The sequence below is a fragment of the Ursus americanus genome, chromosome 6 (genome assembly GCF_024610735.1).
Source record: "Ursus americanus isolate L20-20 chromosome 6, mUrsAme1.1.p, whole genome shotgun sequence".
NCBI classification, from domain to species: domain Eukaryota; kingdom Metazoa; phylum Chordata; class Mammalia; order Carnivora; family Ursidae; genus Ursus; species Ursus americanus.
In genome coordinates, this window is record NC_142132.1 from 70,754,391 (window position 1) to 70,771,378 (window position 16,988).

Consider the following 16,988-nt stretch of genomic DNA (forward strand, 5'->3'; position numbering starts at 1 on the left):
GTTTGGACTCTGTGGTGCAAGGCTCCATTAGGGAAGTCCTATGCTGATCTACTGCCTCTTCTGGGTAAAGTGTTTAGGAAAGCAGAGGTCTTCTTGGTAGGAATCTAAGAGAACCAATATCCTGGTTGTGTTGGGAAGAACACGGCCTTTAGAGCCAGAGAAATCTGGATGTGGTGTGGCCTCCAGGGGGTCTGTGTAGACAGGGCTTGGGCAGCCATGTCTCCGAAAGGGTGGTGGCAGGGGAATACATGAAGATCCCTTTTGTCCCCTGCATATTCTTCTTACTCAGTTGTGTATTTATTGTGGGGGGGGATGTCATGGGGAAGGGGGCTGCTGGAGACGATGGCTGCAGTGACATCCTCCCAACCCACCGCTCATTGATGTCACTGTCTCGGTTCAAATTCAGGAACTACGATTTCCCATCTGTGTGACCTTGGGCAAGTAACTCAGCCTCTCTGAGCCTGTTTTCTCATTTGTAAATGGGAATCTATCCCACTCTGTCGGGGGGGGGGGGCGGGGATTATCTGAGATAACATATGGGAAAGGGCTTAGCACCATGCAGACGTATCATAGGCCCCCGACGTAAGCGCGTTTCTGCCATTGCTGGTCCCCAGATGTCTTAGGATCCTAATGAAGTACCCAGATGGGTACTGAGATCTGGAAAGTTACAGAGGAGGAAGAAGGAGGAGGAGGAGGAGAAGTAGTTAGTGAGATTTTGTGGGGGTTCACCTTTGGATCTGGTTACCCACCAACAAGTGTGTTCCAGGAGGGCCACATCTGCCCTCCACATTGTACGCCCAGAACGCCAAGCAGCTGTCCTACTTGAAAGCAAACCTTCCCAGACAGAGCTACGCAGGCAGCGCCAGGCCTATGGATGAAAAAGTCGCCATAGTGAATGAATTAGACCAGTGGTTTTCCTCATGTCTGGAGGCAGCGGAATCTTCCTACAGTGGAAGATTCTGGGTTGTTCCCCCCCTCACAGAACTCCTGGGGGTCTGGACAAGACAGGATGATGGAGGGTTGCATGATAAGCATGTCCTCGGTACCAGGTTCTCTGTCAGGACCCTCCAGAGGCTCCTTGCAGAAGTTGTCGGGTTTGTAGGGAGCTACGGAATTTGCTAGTGGCCAACACAATGAGCTCATTCATTCATTCATTCATTCAAGCATGCATTCAAGGAGCACTTACTGAGGGAGGCCCCACAGCTTTCTGAGAGATACCGAGGTAATACTGACAGAGTCCCAGTCCCCACACTCGAAAGACTTGTCCCAGGTATGAACAATGCTGGGAAAGTTGCCTTGAGACCCGAGCCAGTGGACGGCAGAGCCCGTTGCATGTCCTTGCAGGGTGCCAGCCCCCCTCCTGAGAATGCAGGACCCCGACTTCTGCGCTCCCACACCCTTGGTGATGCGCAGTGTCCGCCCAGTGCCGGGCTCACGGCAGCCTTCGCGAACGAATCCCGGGGAGTCCCTTTCCTGCCCGCGAGTTACAGCTTCCCGCAGACTGGGAGTGAGGGGAATAAGCGGCTGAAACAGAACTGCTTTGGGAGCACAGATGAGTTCGAAATCTAGAAGAAAAGGTGCTTGGCCAGGGATGTTTGGGATTTGGCAGATTCTGCCGCTCACGTTGTTTGATGCTTCCATAAACCAGCTGCTTCCACCGTTCCCTGAACATCAGCTCCCGAGGGAGCAAGTCAGCCCGGGGCTCCCCGGGCAACAAGAGTTGCCTGCATAACACGCAGGCCCATCCAATCAGCACTCAGCAGACGGACCCCAAGGGAATGCAGCACCCATCCCAAGCGTTCATTCCCCTTCTTTCCATGGTTTCCCTAACAACCGACGGTACACGCACGCACGCACACACACACACATGCACACACACTATGGCAGTAGTCAGTTCAGCTAAGCATGTCTCCCAGCAGTCAACACACTAGACCCCTCCCCAGGGAGCAGAGCTGTCTCCTTCCCTGGGGTCTCCAGAAGCCCCTGCCTCTCGGTCCCCCTGGAGGATGTGGTTCAAGCAGCCAGTCCAGGGACCCTCCCTCTTCCTCCACTAAGGGACATTTGTCACCAATCTCATCCCCAGCCTGTTCCTTCCGGGCGTGTGATCCTTGGCTTCCTCAGAGAAGCACCAGACATGGGGATACTCGCCCTCATCTCCCCTGACTCCAGGGCTCCTTCCAGCCCCTCCCCGGCACACCCCCAGCTCATAACCAGCTCTCAGGGACACCCAACCAGGACCCTACCTTTGACAGGCTCTGATACCACAGCCCACTGGGACTTGGGTTCCATTCGTCAAAATGGGATCAGAGGGTTCTGGGTAAAAGTTTGTCGAGCTAAGGGAGGCCTAGCCAAGGCCTCATGAGGAGGGAGCCTTCGTGTAAGCCTCAGGGCCACTTCCAGAGGTCTGGGCGGAAGGAGAAAAGTAAGCCTTCCCGTAGTGATTTGCTGCCCCGTGCTGTGTGGTCTTAAAGCCTCAGGATCGGTGAGGAGGCCTCAGGCCAAAATTTCGGGCTCAGGTCTGTGGGCCCAAGTGGGTAGGCTTTCATGATGGTGGAAAACGTAAGAAGTTCAGTGGGTGGTTTTTGTTTGCTTTTGTTTTTAGAATATAGATAGAGCTTAATGCAGTTGTCTTGAGGGTTTGGAATAGAAAAACATACCTAGCCTACCTCTTGGCACCGGTAGGAACTCCCTCTCGGGTAGCTATTGATTTCCTCCGTCTAGGCCCGGGGCGGGTCCCGCCCTGCCCGGGGCGGCCTGACTCCGGGGAGCCCGCAGCGGCTGGCGCCGAGTGCTGTGGGGCTGCCGGCCGCGCTCCCTCCACCTGTAAGTGGGTCGTGGCTTACTTAGCCGTCTCCTGCTCCGACGAGAGTGTTCATTGAGGACGGGGTGAGGCGAAACTACTGCTCTTTTCTGGCGTGCTTTATTGGAGTGTAAGGCAATCCCAGCTTACCGCGGGGGTTCGATGTCACCGCGAGTCCCAGCGCTTTGTGGCCCGGCGCATTCATCGCAGACAAAGCGTAATGAGGAGCATCTCATGTTACCTAATCACACGGCGGCCGCGCAGCCCTGGGCACTGCTGCGGTGTGCTCCATTTGAAGCTCAAAGGGCTTAAAGAAAACCCTTTCTTTCTTCGGGAGGTATTATTATCTGGGTTTTACAGAGAGAGATAGGGAGAGGTGAAGTGACCTGCTTTAAGACCACACAGTAAGAAGGGGCTGGGCCGCAAGGGGGGCCCGGGCAGCTGACGGATGGAGCTCCTTGGCAGGAAGAACGCACGCAGAAAGCTGCCCTCCTGGGAGGAGCCTGAACTTAGGAACAAAGGCCAGTGCAGATGCAACTGGAAAGCCTTGGCTTGAGGAAAGGTGTGCAAAGAGCACCTTTACCCTGGAGGACGCGGAATGCAGGACGGGGGCGTTGCAGGGAGAGAACATTGAGACGCCACAACTCCGGGTTAAGGGACATTTCCTCAGTCCCTAGCAAGGGCCCACAGCCTGCCTCAGGGACTGACCCCCGGGGAGGACATGGTGTTACCCATGCTCCCACGTGATCTTATTTTTAGCAATAATGATAAATGCGGAGATATTAATAATGGATAGAAAAAAAACCAGAGAGTGATTTTTTTTTCTGAGCCTTCTATAGATGGTCATGCCTGTCAAAAAAAAAAAAAAAAAAAAAAAAACCAACAAAACCCCCAAAATACAATAAATTGTACAATATCATAACATATCTAATGAATTCGAACTTTTAATTACACTAATTCCACTGTAGGGACATTAATGAATTTTTGGAGAAAAGGAAAAACACTTATACTTACCTATTGGTGTATTGTAATAATGAATAATATTGATAGTTTCCGTTTTTGATACTTAATTTCTTTCACTTGTCCTATGACTTTGTAAAATTGACCTTCTTGCTTTCAGGCTCAGTGGCCAGTGTGACCAGATTTGTCCATCTTCCTTTGTTCCAGGTTGATCGGAGCCCTAACACTGATTGTTAATTTTGATTTTGAAACAACTTTTCACGTAACGCAATATCTACTTATGAGTGATCTTAAACAACAGAATCTGTAGGTCAAAGGTTCACGAAAATCTAATTTCACCATAAATTCTAGAAATTACAATACTGTTCATATCTTTGTTTCTCCAGGATCCCTTCTGTGGTCAAATATTTCCATAGTTGAAAAAAATTTTTTAAAGATTTTATTTATTTATTTGACAGACAGACAGAGAGAGCCAGAGAGCACAAGCAGGGGAATAGCAGAGGGAGAGGAGAAGCAGGCTCCCCACTGAGCAGGGAGCCCGATGCTGGGCTCGATCCCAGGACCCGGGGATCATGACCTGAGCCGAAAGCAGACACTCAACCCACTGAGCCACTTAGATGCCCCCAAAATTTTTAAATAAATAAAAACTCTAAGTGGTTATGTAGATTGACAAAATTGAAGTAACTCCAGTTTCATGTAAAGTCACAGAGAGAGAAAGAATAATATTTAAAATATATAAAAATAAAGAAAATTCAGAACTAAGGAAAAGAGAAATAAGAAGGAGAAATCTAGCCAGGGGGGAAAAGTCACATCCAGTCTCTACACACAGACATAGCTGCTAGAGGTGACCTATAAATGTAGCTCTACACTCTGGGCTTCCTGGCAGCCAAAGGGAAAAGGGAAATGTGGCCAGTCAGGGCATTCACACTGACAGAAAGGAAGTCACTGTGGGAGAGTCTTAAGAAGAGCTCCATGTGAACCCTTGCAGAGGATTCCCTTAGGGGCCCCCACGTCTATCAGGGGAGATAAAAATTACAGGACAGTGTGATTCTGCTTCTGCTTCCCCTACAGTTTGGTACTGCTTTCAGACCTGGAAAGGATGAACTTGGGAAAGAGGCAGCGGGTCTCCCAGAGGCCCTGTGAACAACCAACAGAAAGTAAGTGATCCAAAAAGAATAAATTTATTATGAAATTTGGATATTTATGGAATTTTGGAATTCATTATGCTCAGTTGATTAAGCGTCTGCCTTCGGCTCAGGTCATGATCCTGGGGTCCTGGGATACAGGTCTGCGTTGGGCTCCCTGCTCAGCAGGGAGCCTGCTTCTCCCTTTCTCTCTTACTGCTGCTCCCCCTGTGTTCTCTCTCTGTCAAATAAAATAAAAATAAAATATTAAAAAAAAAGAAATTTGGAAATTTATGTTTAGGATATTTTCAAACTGAGGTTTGATAAATGATGATGCTTAATCCAAAGGACTAGATCAAGAGTAACGAGGAAGGTAAAGCAGTGAGTTGAGCCACAAATTTGGCTTAACGTTGCCTTCGAACTCCATGTCTGGGGCCCTCCGAACTTTGCTCTGGGGTCTGGGCATGCACAGGCCTGGGCCTGAATCCCGGCTCTGGGGCACCTTCCCTGATGGCCACGGCAGACTGGCTCATCTCAGACCACCTTCCTGGCAAGAAGGCTGGAAACGTGGACAAGATATTTTTTTAAGGCATCAAAAAAACTACCAATGTGATGAGAAACAAAAGAGCTAAAATCCCAGAAACAAGGCATGAACAGAGAATGGGTGTCGGCCATGTTTCTCCTCGGCACTTGGCACTTCCCAAGCAGTGGCCGAGAAGCTGAGCAGAGCTTCCAGGAGTCTTATGGGGCTGGGGTGACAAAAAGGGAGCTCAGGGCCCAGCCGGAAGGAAGGGCCAGGTTAGACAGTTCAGGCTTTCAGTCGAGACTCTTCCAAAAGGGTGATCCAGAAAGAGAGCTAGCTAGCTGCAGAACTCCTGAATCATTTGTAAAGAGCTCAGAGGTTGACTGGATTAATGTGATATAGAATGAAGCAATACATTTCTAAATAACCCATGCGTCAACATAGAAATCACAGTGGAAATTAGAAAGTATTTTAATGAAAAGACAGTAAAACTGAAACATATCAAAACTTATGGGATGCAGCCAAAGCAAGCTTAACAGAAATTTATAGCCTTAAATGCATCATTAGAAAAGAAGAAAGGATCAAGAAACAATGAACCAAGTTTCCATCTTAAGATTTTTAGTAAAAGAATAGCAAATTAAACTATGAGATAATACAAGAATGGAGATAATCAACAGCAGGATTTAATGAAGAAGAAAATAATAATATGACAAAGAAAACCGACAAAGCCAAAAATTATTTTTAAAAAGACTAATAAAACTGATAAGCTCCTGACAAGGCTGATGTCTTTTAAAAAAGGATGAGGCACAAATAATTAATATCAGGAGTGAAAAAAACCCATGTGTTACTATAGCCTACAGTTACTAAATAAGAGGCTGTTCTGAACCGACTTATAGTCTTTTATCTATTAAATAAATTAAATCCATAATGAAAAATCTTTCCACAAGGAAAACTCCAGAGCCAGATGGTTTCACAGTGAATTCTTCCAAATACTTAAGGATGAAATATAATTAATCTTATACAAACTACTCCAAAGAGTAGAAAATGATTGACCTGTCAACTCATTTTTGAGAGCTATATTACCTTACTATCAAAACCTGACTGGTAGATGGGGTGCCTGGGTGGCACAGTGGTTAAGCGTCTGCCTTCGGCTCAGGGCGTGATCCTGGCGTTATGGGATCGAGCCCCGCATCGGGCTCCTCCTCTGTGAGCCTGCTTCTTCCTCTCCCGCTCCCCCTGCTTGTGTTCCCTCTCTCGCTGGCTGTCTCTATCTCTGTCAAATAAATAAATAAAATCTTAAAAAAAAAACCAAAAAACAAAAACCTGACTGGGAGAGAAAATTACAGGCTATTTCTTTCTCCTAAACACGGAGGCTAATCCTAAACAAAACATTGTCAAATTGGATCTAACAAACAAAATAGGTTTTATTCTAAGAATATGAGATTGTCTCAATGTTCCAAAATTAAATGTATAATTTACCGCAGTAACAGAATGAAGAAGAAAATCAAGATCAACTCAATAGATTCAGAAAAAAGCGTTTGATAAAATTAAACCCTTCGTGATAATAAAAAGAAAAAAGAACTTTCTTAGGAAACTAGGAAGAGAGGGGAAATACCTTAATTTGATGGAGTATCTATAAAAATACCTCTAGTGTATATCATCCTTAATGTTCAAATAGTGGTACTTTCCCCCAATATTGGGAATAAGAGAAGGATGCTCCCTTTCTCTACTTCTGGTCACCATTATACTTAAGGTCCTAGACTTTGCAATAAAGTAAGACAAACAAATAAAATTCTAAGAATTGGAATGAAAGAATAAAACTGACATTACTCACAGACTACGTAATTGCATGTATAGAAAGTACAAAATATTTAGAAAAACTGTCAAAATTAATGAGAAAATCAAGCAAGCTTGTTGGATAAAAAATGTCAGTATACAAGAGTCAATCACATATAACAGGAACCAAAAGCAGAATCCCCAGGGAAAACATTGATAAATTGGACTACATTAACATTTGAATCTTCATTTCATCAAAAGAAATCATTAAGAATGAGAAGGGAAGCCACAGACAAGAAAATATTTGCAATCCATACAAGTAACAGAGGAATCATATCCAGAAACTATAAAGAAAAACTACATCACCAAGACAAACAGACAACACAATACAAAAATGGACAAAAGACTGAAACAGGCCCATAGATACCCAAATGACCAACAACATTTGAAAAACTATTTAATTTCTTTAGTCATCAGGAGAATGCTAACTAAAATACATTTACCAGAAAGGTAAAAACTTAAAAAGCCCAACAGTATCAAAGATTGGTAAGGATATGGAACGCCTGGGTGGCTCAGATGGTTAAGCATCTGCCTTCGGCTCAGGTCATGATCTCAGGGTCCTGGGATCGAGCCCCGCATCAGGTTCCCTGCTCAGCGGGGAGCCTGCTTCTCCCTCTCCTTCTACTGTTCCCCATGTTCCCCATGCTTGTGCTCTCTGTCAAATAAATAAATAAATAAAATATTAAAAAAAAAAAAGATTGGTAAGGATATGGATTCCCCCAGACTCTCATAACTATCTGTTAAGAGTATGAACTGGTACAGCCACTCTGCAAAACTATATAACAGTATCTACTAAAACTGAAGTATGCATATCCTATAATACAGCAAAGCCATTCCTCAGTATGTACCCCACAGAAATGTATACCCCACAAGACATATATGAGAATGTTCCAAGCAGCGTTATTTGCAACAGGCTCAAATGAAAAGCTACCCAAATGACTAGCAGTCCATGAATATATAAATAAATTGTGGTAAATTCATACTATGGAAATTTTTACAGAATTAGAAATGAGAAAACTTCTTGTACTCTTAGCAATATTAGATCAACTTTATAGACATAATTCTGAGTGGAGAAAAAGCCAGATAAAAAGAATACAGAGTGTAAGATTCCATTTTTATACAATTCACAAACAAGCAATCAAATCTTTGGTGAGAAAAATGCCTGGTGTGGAGAAGAGGTGATTATTGGAGAGGACCTGGGGAGATTTCTCTCTTGCTGGTAAGATTCTAGCTCTTGATTTGGGCAATGTGTTCACACTTGTCACTAACTAGAACACTACGTGTTTCTTTATGCGTATCGTATTTCTTTTTTATGCATAATTTATCTGGATGTTAAAAAGTTTCTTTACTAGCCAACTGTGGGGCAGTGGTAAATTCCTTTAGGTTGAGGTTTTGTCCTCATCTGTAAAATCATGTAATAATAACTACCCCCAAGAGATTGACTAAAACACAAACAAAGTAATGTATGTGAAAACGACAACACAGGAGCGGCTGAATACACGGTCCCTGCTTTGTTACCACTGTCAAGGATTTCAGCCACTTTATTATCTCCTTCTGGCGTTATCTGGGCTGGGCTGCTTGCAACAGCAGCCAGTTCCCTTTGTAGGGCCCACCGGCCGGCAGCAAAACCTAGGATTCTCAAGGCCTCCTGGGATACCAGCCCCAAAATGTTTGCAGGCCCCAGGTCCTCACACCCACAGTGGGATCAGCTGCTTGGAAGTGTGATTGGGATGGGCTGGAAATTAAGCTTCTGTCATCCCAGATGACTGCAGGCCTCTGGCCTCCTCATGGGGGTCTCAGCGCCAGGCCTTCAGGAGGCCCCAGGACAGGGAAATGCGGTCATTCGATCCAGAGCAAGTCTGAGGAGCGGAGACTTTAGTGAAAGAGGGAGGGAGTGCAGACAGCAGCCCTTGCAGTCTGTCAACCCCTGGGAAGGGAGAAGGGAGTACATCCAAGGAAAACCAAGCTGGGACTTTGGGGGACAGGGGAGAGCATAAGGAATGGCTCACCGGAGTACCTCAGTAATAATGTGCACATTGTGATGGCCTCCCGAGGAGCACACAGACTCCATTCATCCTGCAGATGAACAGGCATCTGCAGACTCAGCTTTTTTCTGGAAGTCCTGGGAAACCATTACATGCAGGCTACAGCTGCTTTGTGCCAATTCACTTTTTTTTTTTTTTTTAAAGGTTCATGTTGTTTTTGTTCTTGCCTTTTTGACCCAGAGCTCCTCTCCCGGACCTGGCTTGTCGAGCTCCTTCTTCGCCTTGTGAGGCAGCACCCTCGAACCCAGAGCTTGCCCACATCTTCCCTGATTATAAAAAATCATTCAGGGGTCTGATAAAGATACAGATTTCTGGGCCTCCATCTAGACCTGCCTAATAGAATCTTAAAGGAGGGGGTATCTAGGAAGTTAGTTTTAAAGATTCAAATCAGGAGACTCACACTCCAGCCTGGTGCTTCCTTCAAATTCCCAGGAACTTTCTCTGATAACTCTTCTCATTTGGCAACATATATTGTACCCCCCCCTTTTTTTTAAACCAAGTCTCTCTTTTTCTAAGGAATAACTTCTCCTAATGGTAGTTCCATGCTCTGTCCACCAAGTTATGTGGCTCTTCCCTTCTGTGTAGACCCAGAGCCTCAAACTTGGGAGCTGTGGCCCCTACTTGTATTCCTATGGTGCTGAGCTAACGCCCTCCACCTCAGCCTCATGCTCCTAGTCTGGGGAAATCCCGCTAAATGATGTCTTATAGCTCAAACTACAGTTGATATCTTTTGAGGATTTTAGGATGGTTGGCTACACCATGAGGTAACTCAAAGCCATCCTGCAAAATCATTATAAACTTCCACAACGGTATTTGGGAGTTACCAACACTACTACTAATCTTGCCCCAAAACACCATCATGTACCGGGTAAGGGTACTTTGCCTTGTCAATGTTTCTCACTAAGTAAGCATTTGTCCAGGGGCTACTGGAGTTAAAATATCTGAGTCTTAATCTATGTTTTGGTATCAGTGAGCTGTGGGAGAGATCTTTACCTAAATGGGTTTCTTCATCGTTAATGTGCACAGGGGAGAATGGTTTACTTGCTTTCCAGAGTCTTCATCATCAAATGGGGCCAAAGGTCTTAGCACACAGACAACAAAGATTTAATTGAATAAATGAATGAGTGAGAGAGTGAGTGAATGGTGCTAGATTAAGAAAGTTTTATTAGGAAAAATTGAGAACAAATGTTGGGTCTTTAAAAAAATAATAAATCCCATAAGGTATGAGGCTGAGATCCTCTGAAGTGGTGCCGAATTTAGAGATGGAGTCCCGCCAGGAGAATGTTCCTCTCTGCCGGTGTCTGTGCTGACCCTCTGTGCAATCTGGTGGTTGCCCGAAAAGACTCGTTGGCAATCTTCACTTGGGTTTCAACTTCTTTTGTCTCTCAGTGCATTGTTGAATTGGGACTGTCAGGGAGCAGAATTTGGTGACAGCTTTCGGGTGTGATTTGCCAATGAGAACGTTTGGCTGGGTGTGGGGCTCCCGTGGTGTAGCTGGCCCATGGCCTTGAATTTCTTCCGGTTTCAGTGGGCCCACTGCATTCCCCAAATGGCCTCTTGAAAATGATGTCTCACAAATGAGAAAATGTGTGTGTGTGTGTGTGTGTGTGTGTGTGTAAGTGTGCATGTATGCATATGTTGGGAAGATGGTCCTCAGGACATCCAACCTCTTAGACATCTGGCCTTTAAAATGCTATTAAATCATCTTCATCACCCCCTGCAAACATGCCTTGAGCATGCATTGTTTGCAAAGCACTATTCCAGATGGTATGAGGAATGCAACAAGATATGGGACCTTCTGTGGCCTTCAGAAGTTTACAGTCTAAGTTAGGTGGATAACATATATATATATATATTTCATCAACCCAATCAGATTTCTTAGTTTCCTGCCTTAGAAACTAATTCTGGAAAATTGAAGCAGGAAATGGAATTGTTGGCAAGGCTAAAGGACCAGTCTTAGTAAATGGGGTGTAAGCCAAAGGAGCCAGGAGGTAGAAGCGACCTTATGCCATCAATGGACACAGCCATGATTGCTGGGCCACTATCAATTTTAATCTCATCATCTCTGCATCATTAGTCCATTCACTGAGTAAATAATTTAGTGGGAGGCTGGCAGGGCTATAGTCCTGGGGATTCAAGCATGAACCAAAAGAGACAGAGCTCTGCCCGCATGGAGCTTACATCCTCGTGGGGTCATCTTCTCACTCAGATTTGGCCAAGGTCTGTCATACACTGTCACTCTGGCTGCTCTGTGCCCCACAGTGAATTCTTTCAACCTAGGAGAGGAAGTAGATACAACCGTTTTCTACTAAACCTTAAGTTCCAATCCAAGTCTAGATAATGAACATAGAGGCATTCGGGAGAGGTGAGCTCTCCTCCAGGTGGGATGACACAGTGTGGCCATGCATCTAGAATGGGCTTTGGGCAGTTTGTCATTTTGGGGGGAAGGGGTGTGTCTAAGGCCCAATTGGGAAAGTGCATTCCAAGCTCATTGAATTAGAAGAAATTCACAGGGGGAGCCTGGGTGGCTCAGTCATTAAGCGTCTGCCTTCGGCTCAGGGCATGATCCCAGAGTCCTGGGACTGAGCCCCGCATCGGGCTCCCTGCTCCACTGGGAAGCCTGCTTCTTCCTCTCCCACTCCCCCTGCTTGTGTTCCCTCTATCCCTGGCTGTCTCCCTCTCTCTCTGTCAAATAAATAAATAAAATCTTAAAAAAAATAAAAAAGAAGAAGAAATTCACAGAATGTGGCTGTTTAAAAAAGATCCAGAACAAAATGCCTATCCATGAAGGACCGGGAAGGAGAGTGTTTTGCCAACAGCTGCTTAAGTAGATGTGAAAAAACCATTTATGTGCAACCTCCTCCAAACCCAGAAGTAGTTGGTGTGAGCCCCCGTCAGACACAGAGGGCACGTTGGAGCCAAATGACCATCATGGCGCTGACAATGACAGTGGAGATTCTGGACCCTGAGAGCAGCAATTATCCTGCAAAAGGATTCCTTGCCCTTCAACAAGAAAGGGATGTAATACCATCAAAAAGAGAGAGTTTGCAAAAGGCAAGAGCCAAAAAGTTTAATTACATCTTTGTGTCAATTTGTTTTTCTGTAAAATGGAGATACTAGACCCTTCCCTGCCAAAAGCAAATGGATGAGGATGATAAATGGAGATAAGAGAAGGAGAATGGAAAGGGCCCAGGATATGAGAAGACATGGGAGTTGGTGTTGCATCTGTGATTTACTAGCTGTGCGACCTTGGGCAAGTCACTTAATTTTTCTGAGTCTGGCTGCTCATCAATAAAATGAAGAGAGCAATTCTTGACAGGTGTGTACAGAACAAATGAGACAATGTGTGTGAAAGTCCTTTACAGGTTATAAAGGACGCTGCCAGTATAAGGAAGTACACTTATTATCCTGTAATAAATACATATGGCTATTATTAGTAAACTGCAATGAAGGGTTTTGAAGATGTTCATTAAGTAACTGATTCCTACTGTTTCCTTTCCTGCATTACACTTCAGCTGCTGGCCTTCTGAGACCCTGCCAGCCTCCAAAATAAGCCAGTGGCCGGAGTGCCCTGGAACCCTTGGAGCCACATGCTTCCCGAGCCAGCATGGTGGTGATAAATCTTGTGTATTGACCCAGGAAAAAGCCCCGACAACAAAGGCCAATTTATTATCTTAATAAATCACAAATTGTTCCTGCAGCAAATTCCTAAGACCATGCAAAGCATCGCAGTCCCTAGGATGAAAAAGGGAGGGCCTAGCTGGACTGGGGCTGAACTGTTGCCCCTCGGGCACAGGCAAACTTAGAGTATGCCCAGCTGACCACATAAAACAGTCCTATGAAATGCAGATGTTTGGTAGGATTGAGCTGTTTTCCCCCATAATCTAAAAGCTTTCCATGCCTGCTACTTACATGCAGACTCCTTCCTCCTCGGGCTGGCTCGGTGGGTTAGAGAGGCTGTCTCAGGGTGCGTGGATAACAGTGCATCCTGGTGGCTTCATCTTTTAACATTGGCCATTCTCCTCCCCCCCTGCAAAGTACTGCCTGCATAGCCCATATTTAATGTTTAAATTAAAGTGAATTAAAATTAATTTTGTTTGGGGAATTCCGCAGCTCCCTCTTGAGATAAGTGGAAACACCCTGGGGTGATATAAAATTGAGGCTGGGAATTGCTGTGTTGGAGTGCTGTGCTAATGAGGTGAAGGTCAGGGGTTCAATCCCTATGTGAAGGGAGCAGTTAATTTCACTCTGCCTCATGGCCTCGGATTCCACCCTTAACCCTGGCCATCTGCCTCAAAGATGAGCCACTGGTCACCAGCAGGACACAGTGAGATAGAAGGGCCAGATCCATGCAAATCCATCAATGCTGTAGAAAGACAACCCAAAGCATGACCTGTGGGTAATGTGCCAGGATTTTTAATTTTGCAGATGAGAGCACTATTCATTATTACTTTATGTTAGAGTAAACACATAAAAATATGGATGGGTCCAATGAATCAGATGTCATGTGGTCCATGATCTCTGTGGCATTACTCTTAGCTCCCAAGCCAACTTAATAAATGTGATGTGTATATGATAGTCACACAGCCAATTTTTGTTTATCCTTAAGAGAGAGAAGTGGTGTGGATATCTACAAACAAAATACAAATATCATTCCTATTTAGTTTGGAATAGATGATATAATTTAGGGACAACAGATTGCCCTTCTTAATCATGTTTTTCTTTAGCTAATAGTAATTTTAGTTTGCATCCCCTGAGCATGCTGACTGATGGCAGAAAAGAGAGCCCAAATGCTCAGCTGGATGAAGAAGGGGAGGAAGTCCAGAAGTAAGCATTTGTCAGGGATAATCCACAAAACAGAGATAATCCATCTCCTTAAATCAAAAGCTAGCTATATCCTGCTAATTATTGACTTACCATCATTCTTGTTGGAAAACAGAATTTCAGGTCATTTAGATTTCCCTGGTTCTCTCTCTTATTTTCTCTCTCAGGTTCTACTCATTCCCAGAGGCCAGTCTAAGTACTACCTCTGGCCAGGTCGTTAATAGCCTTTCCTATCTTGGATCTTCTGCAGTTTACAATACATGCTCAATAGTAGAATGGAAATCATGTCTCCTTAATGCTTGAGGGCAGGGGTCGAGTTTTAAGCTCCTATGTCTCACAAGGCCTAGCATAGCATACAGTGTTCACTCAATCAATAACATGCCCATTGAGGGACTGATTTCACTAAGGAATTTGGAATAATGAAAGAATTATTGCCCTTCCCAAATTTTCCTGTTCGTTAGAAAAAATCTCAGAAAAAATAGAAATAGAGGGAGAACTTCTTCAACTTGCTAAAAAGCACCTATAAAACCCCACAGCTAACAATAATTATTTTAACAGTAAAAGAAAAAAGAAAGAGTATCCACTCTCACCACTCCAATTCAATATTATACTGGAAGTCCCAGACAGCAAAAAATTAAAACCACACAGTTTGGAAAGAAAGAAATAAAACTTTCCCTATTTGTAGGTGGCATGATACATACAGTCAACCCCAAAGAATAAAAAAAAAATAATCTAGAATTAATAACTGAGTCCAGCAAGGTTGCAAGAAAAAAGACATACAGACCACATTGTATTTAATATACCAGAAATGAACAAGTAGATATAACATTTTAAATGCAATACTATTAACACTTGAAAAAAGTCACTTGAAAAAAAATTACTCAGGTGTAAATCTGACAAAACATGTACAGTCCTTTTATGCTTAAAATGCTGATGAAAGAAGGGTCTGAATAAATGAAGAGACATACCATATTCATGGACTGGAAGACTCAATTCTCCCCAATTTGATACACAGGTTAACATTGTTCCTATCAAATCTCAGCAACATTTTTTTAGATATAGACAAGATTGTTACAAAATTTCTATGAAATGCAAAGAAACTAGATTAGCTAAAACAATTTTGAAAAAAAAATGAAGTGGAAGGAACCAGTCTACCCAATTTCAAAATTGATTATATAGCTGCAGTAATCAAGGCTGTGTGGCATTAGTGAAGGGATGGGTACATAGACCAATAGAACAGAATAAAGAATCCAGAACTATATCTATACAAATATGTCCAGTTGATTTTAGTTAAAGGTGCAAAAACAATTCACTGGAGGAAAGATAGCTTTTTTAACAGAGAGTGCAGAGCCAGTGACATCCATAGGCCAAAGCAAAACAACCTTAATCTAAAGTCTCACACCTTATGCCAGAACTAACTCAAAATGGGTCATGGACTTATATGTAAAACTATAAAACTTATAGGTGGGAAAAGGATAAAATATTTGAGATTTAGGGCTAGGTAAAGAGTTCTTAGTCTTGATACCAAAAGCACACTTTATAAAAGGAAAGATCAATAAATTAGATTTTAAATTAAAAACTTCTGCTCTGTGAAATTTCCTGTTAAGAGGATGAAAATATAAACTACAGACTGAGAAAAAATACTTGCAATCCATCCATCTGATACAGGACTAATATCTAGAGTTTATAAAGAACTCTCAAATTGAACAGTAAAAGAAAAAACAAAAACAGTCCAATTAGATCATGTTTTTCAAAAGCATGAAAAACATTTAATTGAAGAGAATATACAGATGGCAAATAAGCTCATGGGAAGATTTTCAAAATCATTAGCCATCAGGAAAATACAAATTAAAATCGCAATGAGATACCACTACACATCTATCAGAAAGGCTAAAATACCAAATGGTGACAACATCCAGTGCTGGTGAGGATGTGGAGAAACAGGATCACTCATACATTGCTAATGGGAATTTAAAATGGTACAGTCACTCTGGAAAACAGTTTGATAGATTCTTATAAAACTAAACATGTTAACTACCATATGACATGTAACAATGAGCTTATTTCTCTGGGATAAATAAAATTTTATGTTCACACAAAAATCTGTACATGAATGTTTATAGCAGGTTTATTTGCAATAACCCCAAACTGGAGACAATCCAGAAGTCCTTCAAAAGGTGGATGGTTAAACAAATTGTGGTACAGCCATATCATGGAATACCATGCAATAAAAGGAAACAAACTATTGATACATTCAACAACCTAGAGGAATCTCCAGATAGTTATGTTAAGTGAAAAAAGCCAGGGTTACATGCTGTATGATTCCATTTAGATACAATTCTTGAAATGACAAAATTATAGAAATGGAGAGCAGGTTAGCAATTGTCAGGAATTAAGGATGAGGGATGGGTTTGTGGCTATAAGAGACCAACATGAGAGACCTTTGTAGTGATGGGAATGTTCCATATCTTGTCAGTACCCTGGTTGTGATATTGTACAGTAGTTTGAGAGATGTTATCCTTGGAGGAAACTGAGTAAAAGATACACAGATCTCTGAATTATTTCTTATGACTGCATATGAATCTACAATTATCTCAAAGTGAAAAGTTCAGTTAAAAAATAATCACCCCTCATCTATCTATGCTGAAGGGAGGTGTTATACACCCAGATATTCTGATCTGTTTGGAACACCATGATCTGGGCTTACTCTAACCTCCATAATATGCTCCTTCTTGTACTCCTCAGATAGAAACAGCTTGTACCTAGGAGTAGGGAGGCTGTGGCAAGAATTGCACCAAAGTGGCAATATGCCATGTGGTGGGATTTGCTATCACAGGGTCTCTGGGTAGTTACGGCAGCCATGAGGTATAGATTCA